We start from the raw sequence: 18,206 nt of genomic DNA, 5'->3' as shown, positions 1-18,206 counted from the left end.
CGACCGAAACCGTCGGGTCACGTCGGGTCCGGGCAAAGATCTTCAGCTCTAATCTGTCTCTGTTTATTGTACAAAACTATCACCGTATAAAAGACTCTAATGCACAGTGGCGTTAAAGCGAGCCCGCGCACCCTGAACTCAGAATGATGCGCTTAATGCATTCGCTTCGTTATTTACAGTTATGCGCATCCTGGACGCACAATGATGCGCTTAAAGCACCTACTCCTTCTGAAGTCCCGGGGATCATTTTGCTCCCCAAAGTAAATAATAGTTAGAACACAACGAGAAGAGATGATATGTTACATGTTTAACACATAGTGCGTTGCATCAATCCGACAGTATACAGTTAAATCAGAGGTTTAAAAAGAGTTATTTCGTATGAAGACGCAACATATTCAGACCGCTTCCAGTGCTTCTAATAAGCTAAGCTATACTCAGCTAGAAACGTTAACTCACAGTCTCTAGCAAAATACATTTTAAACAAAACCATAGACTATCATCTTGTCATTATGAAGAATAATGAAAACATTGGAACATTTGGAAAGAGTAGCGTCCTGACCGTCACCGTACACACGCATGCTGACTGGAGATTGACAGACAGCACCAGCGGAGGTCAGAGTTTCTTAATTATTGGTTGACAGAGCCAAATACTGATCTTGTATCTAAGCTTCTTCTTCTTCTTCTGATCCCCCAAATTTCTGACTGCTACTCCTCCTAGAGCTTTAAACTACATCCACCAAACTTTCCACAAACCTTCAGTCTAGTCTGACTTGAGTTGCTATATCTTTTCTAACTGATCCGGGTTCTGGTTTTCGAAAACCGGACTCTCAAAACCACCTAATTTCCCATAGACTTAACATTGCGACAAACTTTGACGGCTCATAACTCAAAGTGAGGATGTCGTAGAAACTTGCGAGTTACCACGTTTGAAGAAGCTGGCAGGCTCTGTAAGAACATCACTCACAATGGGGTGTAAGTTGTACCCCTGGGGCGTAAGAGCCCCCCAAAATTCCCCATTGAATTATATTGGGACAGGAAACATGCCCATATAAGGCGTCATAACTGTCCCATGTTGAATAACTTCGCAGTACAACCACTTAAAGACAAGGGGGTGGGCTCATTTTACTCAAGCAACCAATCAGTATCCCAGGAACATCCTTAAGCTACGAAGCCACGCCCATAGCAACCATTTACAGCAACCGCTCCCATAGACTCCCATTATAAAAAGTCCAGATGGATATCTTTGCAACACAGTGTCGTAAAGACAAGGGGGTGGGCTCATTTGGCTCAGGCAACCAATCAGTGTACCAGGATCATCATGAAGCTATTAAGCCACGCCCATAGCAACCATTTACAGCAACCTAGCAACCACTCCCATAGACTCCCATTATAAAAAGTCCAGATGGATATCTTTGCAACTCAGTGTCGTAAAGACAAGGGGGTGGACTCACTTGACTCAGGCAACCAATCAGTATCCCTGAAACTTCATTAAGCTACGAAGCCACGCCCATAGCAACAAAACATGTTAACTTAGCAACCATTTAACAAGACCTATAACTCTGCATCAGAACATCGTAGAAACATGGGGGTTGGTTTGTTTCACTTGGTACTTGAAGCAGTATCAATTGGCTTCTGCTAAGCAACGCCCATAGCAACCAAACAGGTTAGCCTAGCAACCGTTTAGCAATACCTATATCTCTGCATCAGAACATCGTAGAGACATGGGGATTGGTTCGTTTCACTCATAGCTTAGAGTATCATCAAATGGCAGATGCTAAGCCACGCCCATAGCAACCAAATAGGTTAGCCTACCAACCGTTTTGCAATACCTATATCTCTGCAGCAGAACATCTTAGAGAAATGGGGTTTGGTTCGTTTCACTTATGGCTTGGAGTATTATCAATTACCAGCTACCAGGCCATGCCCATAGCAACCAAACACATGACCTTAGCAACCGTTTAGCAGGACCAATATCTCTGCTTTAGAACATTGTAGAGACATGGGGGTTGGCTCGCTTCACTTGTGTCTCAAAGTATTATCAGTTGCCAGCTGGCAAAGCCACGCCCATAGCAACCAAACCCATGACCTTAGCAACCGTTTAGCCAGACCTACAGTATATCTCTGCATCCGAACAATGAGAACAAAGTTTTACAATAAGTTTAATCGATAAAACCTTTCAAACTATTTCAAACTCTTCAGGACAGGCTTTGTCAAGCCAACATAAAGTTTGTACTCGAACTTTACTTTCTAGTTATGCTATATTGGTTTATTCCTCGCATAAAGCTATCGAATGACATAAAAAGTGCATTGGGGGTTTCATGATAGTCAGTCCTTTTTGAAACTTAAGGGTAATTTAAGCAGGGTCACAATCTGCAAAGGTTCACATACACTAATTTACACTACTACAATAGTGTTAATGTAAATCATTAATGTAAAGCGTAGTTTTACATTACAAAAAAGTAAATTACAAAAAAGTAATTTATTATGAAAGTCTACATCTACGTGCCCCTCTCCGTCCGTTTGTGATTGCGTGTCCATGCTGTGATGATCGCATTCCGGGGGTAACGTTAGGGGGAATTCCTCCGTCCATTCACTAACTTACTGCGTCCGAGGCTCTCGATTGCTTTTTGTCGGGTGTATTATACTTTCTCTTGTTCTGCTGATTAACTTACACACGCCCGGGAACAGAAACTGCTATTACAGCAGCTAAACGTAAATAATACAAAGCGTCGACGCATTTCACGCACGTCGTTGCAGCCCTATTGTCATGAACGGTGGGTGGTGAGAGACACGAAGACAAGGACAGAGGACCCAAGTGCAGACAGCGGGTAAGGGGTTAACACAAATTTTAATAAATAATAAGCAACAAAACAAAGACCCACGTGGGGGTAAAGTAACAAACATGGAAACAGGAACAAGACTAACTAAACTAACAGGACTAGACTAAAACACATCACAACTACAAAATAAACTAAACTAACTCAAAGACAGGAACTCACCACATTACACAACCACGACACAGTACAATGAACCAGCACGAGACAGAAGACACAAGGGCATTATAAAGGGGATAAATCAAGAGGGGACAGGTGCAGGACATGAACTAATTAACAAACAATAACGAGACGAAAGGGCGGGAACAGAGACGCCACACCGGAGAGAGGGAGTATATGGAATACCAAAACTGACTCTCTCCACATAAAACAAGAGGTTCTATCATGGTTCTGCCACTAGGTCAAGAGAAGCAAGACAAGGTGGGGCAGAACCATGACACCTATTCTCTATGCATCTTTTTCCTATACAAATTTTCTTTTTCTCACTCTGTGACTATTAAAATCAAAGTATTTGTCATAAACCAGACCGATTTTACTTCCAATATCCTTTAATAATGAAACAAATGGAAGTGATTTGGCAAGTCAACTGGAAGGTTACATTTGCCAGCATTGCAAAGAACCAACAGGAAAAGAGTGACTGCCCTCAGTGCCCTGTAGTAGCATACAGAATGCAGTAAATTAATGCAGACTTTTTTTGCACATAGCACTGGAGCTAGAGAGGTTTAAAGCTATTATAGTTCACTAAAGTATTTTTTGTCTGAGTGTTCAATTTAACGGGACTTTGATTTTGACGGGTCTTTGGCTAGACCCTTGAGTTTTTGTGTTTGCCGATAGCTTCACTCAAACAGTAAACGCTCGTAAAATAAACTCTCAGAGCAACTCTGCAGATGAAGTTCTTGTGTTCATATCCTCATACAGTGCAGACGCAGATAAATCCTCAACCATCACTCATGTTGTACGTTAAACTGTGCACATAATTCATTCAGACACGCAGAACAGCCAGATGACATTTAAATAACAGGATTCCGCTCCGCATCTAGGTTAAAGCATCAGACGAAATAACGTTATAACATTTCGTCTCGTTTCGGTCAACGAAAATGAAGAGACATTTTAGCATAGTTTTTATTTTGTAAACCACATTTAGTCTCGTTTTTATTCATCAACAATATTGCATTATACATTTAATTATAGTCATTGTCACATGACCAGCATTTACGTTGCGTCTCGTTTTCGTCACGTGATAAAGGTTCGTTGACGACCATATTTCGTCATAATTTTCATTGACGAAAGCAACACTAATTCAGTGTTAACCTAAAGGGGCCAGACTTGCCCATTAGCGATGGTCGAACCGGTTCACCAAATCGGACTGAATCGTTCGAAACGGTTCGCGTCTACAAAAAGCACTTATCCACAAATTCCTTCAGTTACTCACTTTTGACATGCATGAAAACCCATCCGACTCAAAATAAATCAGCCAGTATCAACGACTTTTCAGTAAATCCAACAGTACACTACTACACGCTGAACTGAACTGTTAAGCACGAGTGGAGAAGCTATTCAAGTTATAGCTAAGCTAGCTGATATAGTGAGCATGCGTGCAGTGGCGTGTTCTATCGAACGCTCCGCCTAGAGCGATCCTCGTTCTCGATTCAAGAATCGGTTGCCACAGTTTTCGGATCACCACTGAACCAACCGAGAGCTGTCTTTCGGACACGTCCGATTTGTGAACCAGTTCAACATATAAGAAACTACATTTGCAACATGAACATAAACATTTGAACACAGATCACACTTTTTAATGGTCATAAATATTTGTACAAACATATTCTTTATATTAATGTTGCTTAAACTGCATTACAGAAAACGTTTGTGCAGTTGTTCTTTTATGTTAATTATTGTAAAGGTTAAAAATAATTGTTTGTAAAAATAATAAACTAAACATTTATTTGTTTCATAAGTAATCCATGGTGTTTTCATGAACATCTTATTTAATTTCTAAACAAGATTATATAAATCTAAACGTTTCCTTGAATCGCTCTCGCAGACTAGAATAATCTAGAGTCACGAGAACCGTTTCTGTCGGACATGTCCGATTTGTGAACTGTCGAACCGGCAACCAGTTCGCTTCTTCTGAGTTGCAACAGCTTTCGATTCATGAACCGAAGAGCCGCCGCTTTCGGACACGTCCGACTCAGAACCGATGATACTGCGCATGCGTTAATTTTAAAAGCAGATAAAAAGCGTCTAAGTCAGATATTTTTATAAAACAGAAGTGTGATACTACAAAACACATTGTAAAGATGTTTAGGACTTTATTACTGCCTTAACACTGTACGTAAACCAATGTGCAGCGCCGTTTACGTTCATGCCACTGCTAGAGCAGTTCTCGTTCTCGAGCCAAGAGAGCCGGTTGCAACAGCTTTCGATTCAGCAGTACACGAACCGAAGAGCCGCTTCTTTCGGTCACGTCCGAGTCGGTCGTGAGTGAGAACCAATGAGCTAATGATAGTGAGCATGCGTGATTCACCGTGAGGCTACAGAACAGTGTGGACAACTGATGCTGTGCTAATGTTATATAAAAATATATGGAGCAATCTGGCAAAGCGTAAGTTTATTTAATAACACATAAATCGTATTGAATTATGCATGGATCATATAGTTTCTGTAAAATGCTGATGAAGATTAATTATTCACTTTTTATCTTTAAGACTTAAAATGTCATAGTTTGCTGCACTTCACTGTGCCTATTTGGGTGCACAAGAAACGTGTCAGATCATCCCAGCAAACACAGAACGTTCCCCTATGGTTCCCATTTGGTTTTTTCGTTGGGAACCATAGGGGAACGTTCCCAGAAAGTTCCCTGTAGGATATATTTTTCCTAACCAAAAGCTAACGTTCCCAGAACGTTCCCTGCAGGGTTTTTTTTTCCCCAGAACGTTCTGGGAACCAAAAATTGTTTGCTGGGATGACGTGATGTGTTAACTGACAGAAGTTTTGATTACTGGTTTTGGTTTATATTTTAATATGCCGAGTGTATTTTCATCCCAGCCGGTCGGGATAATACTAGAGTCTAGACTTGACGCGTTTTGTCAGGGTGAGTGACGTCATTACGTCAGAGCGTAAGAGAATCGGTGAACCGGTCTTTTGAACCGGTTCATTGAAACGAACTGTCCGAAAGAACCGGTTCGCAGAAAAGAGCCGACTTCCCATCACTATTGCCCATACACAGTAGTTCACTCTGCGTTATCGTGTCTCTGGACCAGAGCAGTGTGCGCTACAGCATTTTGAGTGACACTGATGCTTAGGGATGCAAAAATACAGCTCACCACGGTTCAATACGTATACCTCGTTTTTAACCCATGGTTTTTGATTCGATTCGGTTCTGATGGCTTGGCACATTAAAGGGTTTTTTCATTATTCTTTGCTTATGTGACAGGAACAGTAAAAAGTTAGGAAGGAAGAAAACTATTTTATTGCACTTATCTTTATTTTACTTGACTTGTTTTATTATCTCTAAGCAAAAATCAACTTATACAAATTCCTGATGTATTGAATACATTTACATTTAGTCATTTAGCAGACGCCTTTATCCAAAGCAATTTACAGAGAGTTCAGGGAGCAATAAAGCGATATGTCATGCAGGAGCAATAATACAATAGGTGCTAATACATAGTTACTAGTTTCAACAAACGCTGTAAATGTAAATGTGAATAAATGACACAGCAAATCTAAAAAAAATCACAGCAGTTCTTGGTTTAGCTACTGTTCATCAACATGCCAGTAAAGTAGGCTTCTTGAAGAGGTTTTGCACATCAGAGTATTTAAGCTAACGTAATGCAAACTTGCGATTGCTGTAATGGAAGTAAACAGACAAACGTGCGGTGCGTGTTTAACACTGCAAACAGTAGCGCTCAATGGGAAAGGCCAAAGATAATATATAAGGTGCACCACTGCCATTGCAATAAATTCAATGCTAAATAGCTGCCTGGAGGCGCTCTTGCTATGATGTAAATAGCTGTCCGAAAGGCCGCCGAGTGTCATGACTTTCATTAGACGGACTTTGGCGTGTTGCTGTAGACGCTCGCTCTGCGTGTGTGCTGGATTTCGTATGCAGTGTGAAACACATGAAATACATTCTTGATGTGCCAAATTCGGACATTATCACTTTGGTACAGCGGGATACAAATAAGCCGCTAGGTTCTGGTGTATGGAAGCATATTGGTTGCAATTATCAAATTGAAATGCAATTTGCAAAATGGCAATGCAGTATGTGAAATGACAATGCATTTATGTCTTTAAATATACATTTAAAATAACATATGTGCAACATTAGGTGCAAAATGAAAATGAAAATTCAATAACACAATTGACATTTGTCTGTTCCTGCACTACTTTTAATATGTATTTTGAATGCATATTTTAACGCTCTTTAAGTTGCAAAATGAAAATGAAAATGCATTCCCCGGATTGAGTATATGTGTTTAAGATAGCCAAGCAAAACTGTTGCAAAATGATCATTCAAATGTTATTTTCCCTAAATGCATTAACATTCACGGGTTGAACATTTTGGATTGCAAAATTCAATGTGGACTTGAAAATGCAGTTCAAGCTGGCCACGCAAAAGCATTAAATCGCATGCACATGAATTAGAGCACAAAGACAGAAATGGCTTAAGTGTTTCTCAAGATTATTAGGTGTCTGTAGACGATAGAACTAGTAGCTACATTGTTAGAACATCTTGCAGAAAATTCTCTGCCTTATTAGGTGGTGAGCTCGCTATGCTGAATGTCTCATGTAGACTTTCTCATGCGCATGCAGACGCGTTTTCATCATGAACACATTCAGTATTTTGAGTGTTGTTTAGTCACAATATCCTCACATAATCATTCAGAAATGTTCGTTTTGTGAGACTGTACAGCCCAAACATGACCCATCCATGTGGAAAAACCCAAGTACACATGTCTCTACTGTGGTACTTTTGTGCTTGAGGCAGTGGGGAGAGATTATGCACAAATATACGTAAACAGTCTCGTTTCGGAAGGCTGCGTCCTCCGGAGGTCTCATTTGAAGCCTGCTACGTCATCGAGGCTGTCTCGTTTCATAAAAGCAGGTAGGACACTCCGTATACACCCTTCTAATGCGACTTTGGAATTTGGAGGACACATGAGGTGTATCCTTCGTTGCTAGAAATTACCCACAATTCTTTGCGTCGGTCAATGTCTGTTATTTGAATAAATGGCAGCAGCTGCACATTCAATCAAATATGTGGTGTTTAAATGTTAACAGTTTACAATTTGTGTCACTTTTTTAATCTTAGCAGGCATAGTAAATAGGTTTAAAAGTGTTTAGTCATTTTTAAATGTTTTAAAACAGTAAGGCAAAAAATTACATTTGTTTAACTCTTTTGGCATTGTTTAGGGTAGAAAGTAACCAACTTTTTACTTCTTAAAATCATGTAGAATTAATTTTAATTAATTTGACAGGTGTGCGAGTGCAACGTGTTGTCATAGCAATGTGGTACTTCCTGTTTCCTTTTCTGCCAGTATGTCCTATGAAGGACGTCTCGTTTAATTCTAAATTGAGAATCCTCCGTATACCGCATCCTTTAGAGGATGAGACCTCAAGAGGACACAAGGACGCAGTCTTACGAAATGAGACAGAGCTAATTTTGAGAATTGCAACTTTATGCAAATGATGAGCAACTTTCGGGAGAAATTACCAGTAGGAGTACAGCAATGGAGCTCACGTCATCTGTCTCCCGCCAGTCACTGCAGCCATATTAATGGTGATTATCTAATGATATATACCAGAAATGCTGCATCACTGTCTAGATACAGATAAGGCAGGGTTTCACTTTATCCAGCAACTGAGAAAATGAACTAAGTATACATACAGATGGGCTGACAGTGATAATGATCGAAATGGCCAAGCAGTAGAAAAACACAGGAAATGTGATTTAAAAAGTCCTGTTTCATCCCCTAGGAGAACGAATGAAAGAGACAAGACTGCAAAAAGCAAGCAATCACTAAGGCAGAAGATGAACAGAGAGAAAAAGAGGACAGAGAGATAGTAACCTATAGAAGTGCACAGGGAGAGATGGGGCAATGCCCCGATCAATAAACTTTAATTGCATTCAGTGAAAGAAATGATCCACGTCACCATGCTCATCAATGATGCCTTCATCTTTTTCTTTCCATCACATGACCTCTGACCACCAATCAGGACCTGCAGCAGTTGGGTGAAATTTAATTGGATAACAGAAGAGAGCAGTGGAGGCTGGTGCTAAAAATATTTGGGGGGGCGCAAACAACAACTGTCAGTAATGCAGGACTATAAATAGCCATTAATCAGGTGATGTATCATTATTACAGTCAATGTTAATACATGCAAATAAATGTACTATGAATCAGTGAATTTGAATTGAATGTGGGTTTATTATCAGTAATGAAGTAATCAAGGTAATCATTCAAAAAAAAAAAACACAACACACTATAGTTACCTAATCATTGGCCATTAACGCTATTTGAAAATAAATTTTGCTCTCCTTTCTTTCTGACTTGCAAATTTCTCAATGACCTTCTGGTTAAAGTCAATGATCTCAGTCACCATTCTCTTCTCCATTGACAGCATGGCCAATGCATTTAGTCTCTCCTGGGTCATGCTATTTCTCAGAAAAGTCTTAACTCTTTTCAAAGTTGAGAAACACCTCTCAGCCTCTGCTGTGGTCATGGGTGTGGTGATGAGGATCTTTAGGAGAGTCTCTGAAAAGACTTCTTCAAGATTGTTCTCCTTAAACAGCTGCAGTAGGTCCACAGCACCACAACAGGTTCTGAACTCTTCCTTGCAGTAGATGAGACTAAGCTCTGTCTTTAGCTTACTCCCATTGAGCACTGGATAGGCTTCAAAGTCCTACTCCGTGCATCTTCAGGAAACGCCACTGTGTACTGTTCAAACCTGTCTGCTTGCAGCAGGGTGGCACTAACGAGGTGGCTTGTGAAGCAGAACCGTTCCATGGTGTGTTGGAGTATGGTGTCACAGACCTACAGAGTGAAGGACAAAAACAAAAATGATGTAGTGATGACAAAATGTCAATTTCAACTGCAACATGATCAGTTGTAAGTCATAGAGAGATGGAGACCAGTTTCAGTGTTTGAATCCCTGATTTATCCAAACTTCATACATATGGACTAGACAAACATGCCAAGTTTCATGAACTTCTGATGCTTAGGGCTCTAATAGCATTTTTTTATTATCAGCCATTTTCATATCAATCAGATAAAAAGGGCACACCACTAGAGGAAACCTAAGAATAACAATTCTATTTAGATCACTATTTAAAGACTATGAAAATGGTTAAATAGATTGACTTGTAGTAAAATATGCATTGCAAATAAATGTAGTATAGTTTCATAAAGTTTAATAAAGCCCAATATCAAAGGATCTACTCTTTGCTACAATATTTAAGCAAAAAAAATATAAACTCACAGACATGAGAACACATTTAGTACCCAAAGAGGGTAAATGAAACCATGCCGTTTAACTTGTTGTTAATATTTACTTTCTTTTTCATAGCTTCCTTTGATAGCTTTTCTATGAAAAACTGCAGAGTAACAAGGACTACAATAAACTTACCTCTGTTGCGATCCGTTGATGGACGTCTGGACTAAGCAACCGCTGCCTCTTTGGTTGAGAAGCTCCTTCACTGCTTTGGTTAACCAGAGAATGGAGAGAATTTCTGCAAAGGATTAAGAAAATGTATGACTAATAACAATAATAATGATAACAAATTCAAAAGAAGGAATACAGCTGCTACCTGATCTTCTGTATGTCCTGCTGGATGCTCCCCTTAATGTGGACTGAATCTATGTCCTTCTTCTGGATGTCCACGTGTGGCATGATGTTGTGGAAAAGTTGCAGAAAAAAAATCAAAATCCTGATCCTCCAGCAGCATGGCAAAGCCTCCTGCCTCTCTGGTGGTAACAGGGTCAAAGTCACCTGAGTCTCGAATAGTTTCAAAACAGCGAATGAGGCCCTCTCTGTGCTCAAACACTGTATTGATGGCACGGCTGTGGAAGTTCCATCTAACACTGCTTGATGTTGGTAGTCTATGGGCAACTACTTTATCAAGAACATCTGTGCGCTTGGGTGATCTTGAAAAAAAGCTGGCAAATCCTCCAAGGTTAGAAAAAAAATACTAACTTTGGGTATGTGAGAAGTGGCCTTTTGCATTATTAGATTGAGTTGATGAGCATAGCAGTGGATGTAATGGGCATTTGGGTACACATATTGAATCTTCCTTTGAACACCTGCAGTGGCACCTCTCATCACGCTGGCTCCATCATACACTTGGGAGATGAGTTTACTCTTCTGATCTTCTGGAAGGATGACAGTAAGATGCTCTTTTAGTGCTGTAGCGATGGAATCAGCTGTAGTTGAATGCAGATGAATAAAAGCAAAAAACCTCTCCTGGACAAGCACAAGTTGGCACTGTGTGGCAATATCGGTGGTCTCGTCGGCCTGGATTGATAGAAAATCGCTGTTTTGTGCTTCTTGGATTATGTGTTCCCTCATAACAGACAACATACAGTCCAACAGCTCGTTCTGCACGGTTTTCGAAGTTCCCTTAAACACAGAGGCATTCTCGAGGTGCTCTTTCAAAACTCCATCAAGAGAAGCAACAAAGTCGACCAAGCCACGGAATATCCCGGGGTTATCTGAGCTCTCGCTCTCATTGTGGCCACGCAAAGCCAGCTCAAATGCGCCACAAAATTTTACACAGTCTATTATTCTAGACAGGATGTGTCGATTTTTTGTGACCTCTTCATTGTGCCTTCTAATGCCAATCCTGTAGCCTTCATCTAGCTGTTCAGCAATGCTAAGCTTCCCAAACAACTGGAGCCTCATAGCGTTGTCAAGATGGCTGCGACTACTTTCATGTCGCTTGCACTTATCAGAGAGATGTTTTAAATCGCAAACCCCTGTTGTTGTCCACAACGTTTCGGTGCCAAGACTTTGAAACAGCAAACAGGGAAAACAATAAAAGGCATGACTTACATCGCATCCAGCTAGCCAACTCCGTTTTCCATAAGAAGTGCCGGAAAAGCACAGAGTGTAAGATCCTTGATCCGTTTTTCTTCTTCATCTGAACGCCTTTGGAACGGGTATTCTAGTAAAGATAAAACCGAATTTTCTTTCATCTCGAGATAATTTCGCTTGCTTCCACGTTAATCAGTACCTGTCAGTCAAATGACAATCTGCTGAGCGGTAATGAGAGGCGTTAAGAACGGTCCAATCACATGAGGCCAAAAATATAAAAACAATATTGATTCGCTTACAACAAAAGTGGGAGGGTCCCAAGGACGATTTGAAACAAGCCAATTAGAGCTCAGCCTCAAATCACATGCTTTTCAAAAATGTTCGTGCCATAGTTGCCAAGTCCGCTTATAATACGCGACCTTGGGCTTCTTTTTCTGTCAAGTCGCGTTAAAAAATCACTTGTCGCGGGTTGCGGGTTTTGGGGCTTATTTTAAAAAATATGGTTGCTTGTTCTGAACCTGACAAGCAACTTTGTTTCTTTACATCTATGGTCGCTGTTTTGTTCAATCCATTAACACTGTGTGCTCGAAGGTAGGCTTTTTGTACTACATGCGGCAGAGCATAACATCACAGCACCGCGAGAGCTATTTGAAAGCATACAGAGCCGTCTACTGTCGATCACTCTCGCGGTACTATGATGTCACGCGCCGATTGGTCTGCGCGGCGCCGCAGGAGGTCACGCAACATATCTAAGCACGTAAAACAACATAGAGAAGCCAAGAATGTTACAGTGGTCTCTTCACGTAATCATCGGCGCTCTTTGTGTAATCGGAGGTAAATATACTAAACAGATGAAATATTCACTTAAAGATAAAAAGCATTTTATAACCGGGCTACATCATTAAACATGTTAAAAGTGTAGATCTGCGCGTTTGGCTACACAGCGTTATTCAAGCCTAAGCACGTGTGAATAGCGTAATTTGTCCTCAAACACACCGCCTCCTTTCCCCTACCAACTAAACTAAATGTATTACATCTGTCACGATTAGTATGAAATGTGAAAATGAACGAAACGGTCAGATCTGATCATGGTGCAGCAAAGGGGTAGGGAGGGATGACCCTATTTATTAGGCTATAAGATAAACATCAAACATTTTTATTGTTTTAAATAAATGTATTGATCATTGCAGAATATAATTTAAAAAGTATACATCAAATGCATATAGTTCAGTTTTACTTCATTATAAATGTGTGGCTGTTACAGCTACGTTAAGTGGTCATTATATCTTCTCCTTTTCCATCTCTCCAGGCCTATACTGCTCACATCAGAGATTTGCAATTAATTTTTGTAAAATAATTTATGTTTGTGTTTTTCAAACAGGGTAGTGTCAGTTTAAAATGACCCAGGCTCGTTCATTAATAATAAATAATTGATAATAAATTACATTGATGATCATGAATAATGTTGGGCTTGTTTTGGGCTTGTTTTTGGAGCTGCAGTTGCTTATTTGTCTTGCAAAAGTTGGCAACACTGGTTCGTGCCTACATACACACTCGTTTGTCCGGCGCCCCGCACACGTATGAACAAAATACAATTTTGATTTTTTTAATAAATGATAATATGACTAACGGTGGAATAGTACGACTAAATTATTTTATTACGTTATTAATTTGCGATATATATTAAACTTATTGTTGGCATATTAAAGTAGCTTTCTTCTCTGGATAACTTTAAGGGTATTGACCGGCCGCCACTGGAAGAGAGGCAAGTGTTTTATAGCACACACGCACACACACACATAAAGTGTGACTGAAAAATGCAAGAAGAGCTAAAGATCTAGAAAGAACACACACGCATATGCACAAAACGTAGCAGTAAACAATATTCCACAGGGAAGCCTGTCTAGAGGACATTAATATCACCTACAACCTTCCTTTAAAAAAAGTTGTGCTGAACCTATACCACAAAATACTGTATAATGACAGTTTCAAAATAATGACAAGAAACTCAAGCAGAGAGAGAGAAAGAGAGAGAGCAGGTGAAGTGAGATATTGCTAAAAAAAATGGGACAAATTTAGACAAAAGTGGGAGTTTAAGAGTAGGAGGAAAGCCCCTCAGCCTGGTTGAGTGTTGAGTACACAGAGCGAGAAAGAGGGAGACAGAACATTGAACGGTGTCCCTCAGACCCTCACTATTAAATATATAATACATGTGCATATCTTATAAAGATAAATGTAGTTTAAGAGCAGGGATGGGGGTGGGGAGTAAAACAGAGAGAGACAGTGTAAGATATCGGTGGAGTGGGGGGAACTACGGGCTAGAAACAGAGAAGGATGAAAGATGGATGGAGAGGATTAACAAAAAATTGTTGTGGGAGTGAAAGAGAGATTGCTGTGGAACAACACAAGTATGTCTATCTAACACGATGAAAGAAAATGACAAAACAACATAGAAAATGGATGCTCTCTCTATGACACACATGCACTTTACCAAACCAAATTCCATAAACTTTAAACAAGTCTTGAGATGGCAATAAAATGAGCCTCACCATATCTCTGCAACCTGTTTTAACAGCAGCAATCAAGTAAAATGAGTCCATAGCTATTGCAACAAAGTGCCACAGGTAACTACTGTAGCATTAATGGCATCTGAGTGGTAAGTGTGCCAATTACTGCAGTAAAAATCCTGATGAAATTCTCAAGATAGTCTGTGCAATGTTGTTCAGTGGAACAGAAGTATTTAACGGATCTTATACGCGGAGCATCCAACACTCTTAAAAAGGTACTGAACAATGCTGTATGGTTCCATAATAACCAAAAACATCAGCAGAACCTTTCTGTTGCACAAAATGTTCTACAATGGTTCTTTTAAAAACAGAGCAGAAAACTGACAATTGAGAAGAAAACTGACAGGGAAATGTACTAGGGTGTTGAAAGCCCATATGTAATGAGAGCTATAAGGTAAGGTTACAAGGTGGCCTAATTTTTCAGAATGCCCAGGGCTCAGTTGTGGTCCCAGCCCTACCTAAAACAGGTAATAAAGCTGATGATTTGCAGATAGACATAAAACCAAAAGACACTTCAAAAAATGTCCATTTAAATTCCATTTTATACCATTCTAACTTTTTGGAACCTTCAGCTTCCAACAGCATTTCTTGTCGTATTTCTAACTGTTCTCATCGATCTGTGTATAAATGACACGCTGTTGCAATATCGTGTAATTCCTACGTCAAAGTTCAAGTTGCGCGCATATTATACGCCAGTCCTTCCTATTGTATTAACCTCGGTGGCGAGCAGCCATTTTGAAATGTACATAAAGAGGAAACACTGAAATAATTAAAATAATACTGTTAGGTTTAGGGTTTGGGTACAGGTTAATATAGACAAATTGCCGTATAATATGCACGCACACTAAAAAATTACGTATATGAAATTGATGAGAACAGGTTGGGTATTTATCCAGAGTTTTTTGAAGCAAATAGTGGTGCTTGTTGACTATACTAAGTATATTAGTCATTATCTTCTAAATAACTGCATTCTAATTTAACATATTATATTATTTTTAATATTGCTAGCTTTATTGTAGCTCAAGTTGCCCAAAATGTTTATTTTCAAACAAAAACATGAATCCCTATTCAAGGTAAATGCTGAGAAAAGAGCAACCAGTACACTTTCCTTCTTTGTGTTTCATTATTAAAAGAAAAGTTAAACAGGTTTGGAAAGGCATGGATGTGAGTAAAAGACATTTTTTTTAACTAAGGAACTAATTCTTTAATAATTTTAAGTCACGTTTCATCATCAAAATTAGCACTGGTTTAGCTCCTGAGCCATCAGGGTCTGTTGAATGACTAATAATGAGTGAAGGAAAGAGATCAATGTCATTTTTATTAATTCCATTAGGGCCATTTTAGTAACATGCTAAGAATACAGAAAAGAGGTCTCTAGAGAAACTCTCCGTTTCTCTAGAACAGTGGTTCTCAGCTCCACTTCTGGAGACCCACAGCACTTCACGTGTCAAATAAGAGACATACAAAATGTGCTCTGGGTCTCCATAGTTGAGAAATATTACCCTTAAGGATAAAATCTCAGATGTGTCCGCTATTCGACCTTGAGGTAAATGAGTCAAGTTGGTGCTTAGCATGAAGTATGTCCTGCAAGTACAAGGTTACCATGGCAATAACTGAATGACTGACTGACAGTCAACAGACATGATATGAGTGTGCCATTCCAGGAAATCCTCTCGTGCCTTATGTGTAATCCTCTTTATGAAACAGGACAGACTGCTGAGGTATCAGTGAGACTGTATGTGTCGAGCTTGGGGAATGAATGAGGCAGCAACTTCCATCATCTTTCTCTGTAGTGTTTCTCATTAACAGCATTCATTTATCTCTCCAGTCATCCACTGCTGTGCTTATGACCTACACAGTCTACACAGTAAATTATTAAACCACTAGACATAATTTGAGCATAAACTAATATTGATAACGACAACCAATGAATTTGTTTGTGTGCCCATATTGTGTCAGTCATGTCAACTCCACAAAAATCGATAATTAATCTGAAAAATTAGCATCATGATAAGAGACCAAAGTTTAGCTAAAACATGATTAAAGGACGTGTTTTGAAATCAGTCCGGATAAAGGAAGAAGGTCGTAATTCATATCTAAAATACTAAAACAAGTTAATACGGTTAAGGTCAGTCATAGCAATTATAATTTATTCACATTAAAGGGATAGTTCACCCTAAACAAAGTTCACTCTCTAGTTGTTCCAAGCCGTATAAATTTCGGAGAAAAGATATTTGTACGAATGCTGTATCAAACAGTTCTTGGACCCATTGACTACCATAGTAGGAAAAATTACAACGGTAAGCAAAAGTGCCCCAGAATTGTTTGCTGTCGTACATTCTTTAAAATACACTCACCTAAAGGATTATTAGGAACACCATACTAATACGGTGTTTGACCCCCTTTCGCCTTCAGAACTGCCTTAATTCTACGTGGCATTGATTCAACAAGGTGCTGAAAGCATTCTTTAGAAATGTTGGCCCATATTGATAGGATAGCATCTTGCAGTTGATGGAGATTTGTGGGATGCACATCCAGGGCACGAAGCTCCCGTTCCACCACATCCCAAAGATGTTCTATCGGGTTGAGATCTGGTGACTGTGGGGGCCATTCTAGTACAGTGAACTCATTGTCATGTTCAAGAAACCAATTTGAAATGATTCGAGCTTTGTGACATGGTGCATTATCCTGCTGGAAGTAGCCATTAGAGGATGGGTACATGGTGGTCATAAAGGGATGGACATGGTCAGAAACAATGCTCAGGTAGGCCGTGGCATTTAAACGATGCCCAATTGGCACTAAGGGGCCTAAAGTGTGCCAAGAAAACATCCCCCACACCATTACACCACCACCACCAGCCTGCACAGTGGTAACAAGGCACGATGGATCCATGTTCTCATTCTGTTTACGCCAAATTCTGACTCTACCATTTGAATGTCTCAACAGAAATCGAGACTCATCAGACCAGGCAACATTTTTCCAGTCTTCAACTGTCCAATTTTGGTGAGCTCGTGCAAATTGTAGCCTCTTTTTCCTATTTGTAGTGGAGATGAGTGGTACCCGGTGGGGTCTTCTGCTGTTGTAGCCCATCTGCCTCAAGGTTGTGCGTGTTGTGGCTTCACAAATGCTTTGCTGCATACCTCGGTTGTAACGAGTGGTTATTTCAGTCAAAGTTGCTCTTCTATCAGCTTGAATCAGTCGGCCCATTCTCCTCTGACCTCTAGCATCAACAAGGCATTTTCGCCCACAGGACTGCCGCATACTGGATGTTTTTCCCTTTTCACACCATTCTTTGTAAACCCTAGAAATGGTTGTGCGTGAAAATCCCAGTAACTGAGCAGATTGTGAAATACTCAGACCGGCCCGTCTGGCACCAACAACCATGCCACGCTCAAAATTGCTTAAATCACCTTTCTTTCCCATTCTGACATTCAGTTTGGAGTTCAGGAGATTGTCTTGACCAGGACCACACCCCTAAATGCATTGAAGCAACAGCCATGTGATTGGTTGATTAGATAATTGCATTAATGAGAAATTGAACAGGTGTTCCTAATAATCCTTTAGGTGAGTGTATATTCTGTTGTGTTCAACAGAACAAAAACAATTATAAAGTATTTTTTTCTACTATGGTAGTCAATGGGGTCCAAGAACTGTTTGGTTACAAGCATCCAAATATCTTTCTCTGTGTTCATCAGAACAATTATAATATAGTTCATCATTAACAATTTATAAAGATTTGGAACAATTCGAAGGTGAGTAAATGACAGAA

Source organism: Triplophysa rosa, linkage group LG1, assembly GCF_024868665.1.
Source record: "Triplophysa rosa linkage group LG1, Trosa_1v2, whole genome shotgun sequence".
NCBI classification, from domain to species: domain Eukaryota; kingdom Metazoa; phylum Chordata; class Actinopteri; order Cypriniformes; family Nemacheilidae; genus Triplophysa; species Triplophysa rosa.
The sequence above is the reverse complement of the archived record's forward strand: the minus strand, read 5'-3'. Positions refer to the sequence as shown.